Source organism: Pinus tabuliformis, chromosome 2_2, assembly GCF_031772625.1.
Source record: "Pinus tabuliformis cultivar Carrire ecotype Pingquan chromosome 2_2, CPIR1, whole genome shotgun sequence".
Classification (NCBI taxonomy): domain Eukaryota; kingdom Viridiplantae; phylum Streptophyta; class Pinopsida; order Pinales; family Pinaceae; genus Pinus; species Pinus tabuliformis.
The window spans coordinates 253,420,228-253,424,766 of NC_142300.1; positions in this window are offsets into that span (position 1 = coordinate 253,420,228).

Consider the following 4,539-nt stretch of genomic DNA (forward strand, 5'->3'; position numbering starts at 1 on the left):
TAAGTGTGCTGAGAAGAAATTATTCTACATAGATTGTGAAGAGGAAGAAGAAAAGGAGCAAGAAAGGTCAAAAGAAGAGGATATATTCCAGGAACAAAGCCTAGATGAAGAAAAAATAAATCCGACCATATCTTGTAATGCATTGGCGGGAATTACCACTCCTCAAACCATCAAGATAGAAGGACAAATCAAGAAGAAAAAGGTAATAGTGTTGATTGATTCAGGAAGCACCCACAATTTTATTCATTGTAGGGTAGCAAAAGAATTGAATTGCTTCCTATATCCAGCACCAGAGTGTCAAGTGATGATTGCAAATGGAGGAACAATAAATTGCTCTGGAAAGTGCCATAATATCAAGCTATCCATGGGAGAATATGTATTGACTAGCCCAATGCTTTCCATTCCAATGGGAGGTGCTGATGTTGTACTAGGAGTCCAATGGCTACAATCCTTGGGTACAATAGCTTTTAATTTTCAAGAACTTTTCATCAAATTTTCTACGGAAGGAAAGGAAGTTGAATTAAGGGGTATTGCAGGGAAACCAGGAAAGATAATCAGCTCTAATGGCATGACAAAGCTTCTAAAAAAGGAGCAAAGAGGTGTAATTGCACAATTATGTTCGCTAGATGTTTCCACATTGGAATCATCTATTTCTCCAGATCTCCAAAAAGTCTTGGACAATCATTCCAAGGTATTTGAGACTCCCAAAGGTCTCCCACCTATGCGTGATCATGATCATGCTATTCATCTGATTCCAGGAAGTGTTCCTCCAAACATCAGGCCGTACAGATATCCCTATGTCCAAAAAAGTGAAATTGAACGTATGGTTGCAGAAATGCTAGAGGCTGGTATAATTCAACCGAGTCAAAGTTCTTTCTCAGCTCCAGTAGTATTGGTGCACAAGAAGGATGGATCATGGCACATGTGTCCGGATTATAGGGAGCTCAACAAGCTCACTATTAAAGATAAGTTCCCCATTCCTGTCATTGATGAATTACTGGATGAATTGCATGGATCAATTTACTTCACCAAGTTGGATCTTCGTTCGAGATATCATCAAATCAGAATGAAGATTGAAGACATTCCGAAAACGGCATTTAGAACTCATGAGGGTCATTATGAATTTTTGGTCATGCCTTTTGGCCTTACCAATGCACCTTCAACATTTCAAGGTTTGATGAATTCAATTTTCAAACCATTCCTTAGAAAATTTGTGTTAGTATTTTTTGATGATATACTAATCTACAGCAAGTCTTGGAAGGATCATGTTGAACATGTTGACAGGGTGCTACAACTATTGGAGGAGAAACAATTATATGCAAAAAGATCCAAATGTTTCTTTGGAGTCCAGGAGGTGGAATATTTGGGTCATATTGTATCTCATGAAGGAGTTAAGGTAGACCCTAGCAAAATTAAAGCCATTAAGGAATGGAAAATCCCCACATCCATAAAGCATCTGCGAGGATTTCTTGGGTTGACAGGGTATTATCGCAAGTTTGTTAAGAATTATGGGAGAATAGCAGCACCTCTAACAACATTATTGAAGAAAGATTCATTTTCATGGACTCCGGAAGCAACAAAGGCCTTTGAACATCTTAAAGAGGCAATGTGCCAAGCACCGGTCTTAGCTACACCGGACTTCACAAAAACCTTTATTGTGGAATGTGATGCTTCAGGAAATGGAATTGGTGTTGTTCTAATGCAAGATGAAAGACCCATTGCTTTTGAAAGTCGTCCAATCAAGGGAAAGTTTTTAAGCAAAGCTATTTATGAGAAGGAAATGTTGGCAATACTCCATGCACTTAAGAAATGGCGACCCTACCTAATGGGAAGACACTTCAAGGTAAAAACGGATCATGATAGCCTTAAATACTTTTTAGAACAAAGATTATCCTCTGAAGAGCAACAAAAGTGGGTCACAAAGATGTTGGGTTATGACTTTGAAATCATCTACAAAAAAGGGAAGAAAAATGTGGTGGCAGATGCACTCTCAAGAAAGGATGAGGATGTGGAAGCATTGTTGTGTGCCATTTCTATTATCCAACCAGATTGGATAAACGAAGCAAGGGAGGAATGGAAGAATGACGAAAAAGTGTGGGCACTTATTCGAAAGCTACAACAAGATTCCAGTACTTCTGATACATTTAGCTAGCAAAATGATTCATTATGGTACAAAGATCGCTTATACCTCTGTAAGAATTCCCAGCTAAAACAAAAGATTCTTATGGAATTGCACACTTCTCCCTTAGGAGGGCACTCAGGATTTTTAAAAACTTACCACAGGGTTAAGAAGGAATTTTTTTGGGATGGCCTTAAATCAGATATTCAAAAGTTTGTGGCAGAATGTTTGGTTTGCCAACAAAATAAAGTTGAAACAATTAAGACACCGGGTCTATTACAACCTTTATCCATTCCAAGCCAACGTTGGGAGGAGGTTTCAATGGATTTTATCACAGGTTTACCCAAGTCTGAGGGAAAGAGTGTCATCATGGTGGTAGTTGACAGACTTACCAAGTATGCACACTTTTGTGCATTATCACATCCATTTAAAGCCAGTACAGTTTCTACTGCATTTATGGAAACAGTTCAAAAGCTACATGGAAACCCAAAGATTATTGTAAGTGACAGAGATCCCATTTTCACTGGAAATTTTTGGACAGAATTATTTTCTTGTCTTGGTACTCAGTTAGCTCATAGCTCATCTTATCATCCTCAATCTGATGGGCAAACTGAGATAGTAAACAAATGTTTGGAAGGATATCTTCGTTGCTTTGTATCTGATAAACAGACACAATGGGTCAAATGGTTGCCTCTGGCTGAATGGTGGTATAACACTTCCTTCCATACAACAACAAAAATGACCCCATTTATGGCACTTTATGGGTATCAACCACCATCCATCACATCATATTTAAGAGAAAATTCTAAGGTTCAGGCAGTGGAACATCACATCGAACATCAACAACAAGTCCTCCAACTCTTAAAGGATAACCTCGTGTTGGCACAAAATAGAATGAAACAACAAGCATATCAACATCGCAGTGAAAGAAGTTTTGATGTAGGTGATTGGGTATTCCTACGGCTACAACCATATAAGCAAATGTCCCTAAAGCAAGCTAAGAAGGATAATAAATTATCACCAAAGTATTATGGTCCATACAAGGTGTTGCAAAATATTGGTACTATGGCATACAAATTGGAGCTTCCTACAGCTTCTCGATTGCACCCAGTTTTCCATGTTTCATGTTTAAAGAAGGTTATAGGCGACAAGCTCCCAATTCAAACAATATTGCCAGAACTTGACGAGGAAGGAAAAATTATATTGGAACCGGAAGCAGTCACAGAAACAAGAACTCGACAGCTAAGAAATAGATCAATTTCAGAGTATCTTATCAAGTGGAAGAACTTATCCACTGAAGATTCCACATGGGAGGATGAGAATTTTATGCATAAGTATCCCGAATTACTCAAGTGTTGAGGACAACACTTTTTTTAAGGAGAGGGGCATGTTGGGTCCCTATAATACTAGTGATTACCCCATTACTATTATAGTTATACCCCTTATTTATATTGTTGTGCCCCTATTACCCCCATATTGTTATTTCTGTGCCCCATAGAATCCCTCTATTGTTATTTTTGTGGCTTTATATTATTATTGTTAGGTCGGCTGGATTATATTGTGACTCCTTAGACTCCTATATATAGAAAGGAGGTTTTGTCATTTGAATCATCAAAGAATTGTTCATTTATGTAATGTAAAGGAGGTTGCCCCCTCGAAGAGGCTGAATTCTAAGGCGTTGATCTATCTTTTCTATCTTTTCTTGAGCTGGTTTCATAACAGGTTCAATTATCCTCATTGTTAACATCTTGTCCAATTCTTCTTTTACCTTTTCCTTATACTTTCGATTCATTTTATAAGGCCTCTTCTTAACAATATTTGCATCAGGCTTCAGAGGAATCCTCATTACTCCCAAATCCCCTATGATGCCTTTCATATCTCAAATTTAGTGGAAACCAATTCCTAGTATTCATGCAAAAAATATTGCTGACATTGTCTTTGTCCCAGTAATCTCCTATTGTTGCATATTTCGGTTCAACCTTTGACTCTATATTCACCTTCCTTGTCTTCAATGGCTTCGTTATATCAAGCATCTTTATATCAGGTCCATTTACTTCACGATGTCCCTTTGCATCTTTGATATCAATGTTGCGAGGATCTTCGTCCTCTTCTGCAGTGATATTATAGCATTCTATCACATTTCATATTTGCGTAGCTCAAACAGATTGCTAGAAAACTAGAAATTCAATTTCAAAAATATTCTTCTTATCTATATTCAGAGTTGCATCTATATGTGGAAATTCATCTTCAAATCTGAATGTCATCACAAATCCATCCACCATCTCCGCCTAGCTAGCAGTACCATGCCGAAGCTCAATTTCTAGATAACAATTCTAAGGGATTGTCTCCAAGGTATGGATGAAGTCATGCACCCATTCTTGTCACGGAATTTCTCCCCACACTACCATACAGAGTTGTAT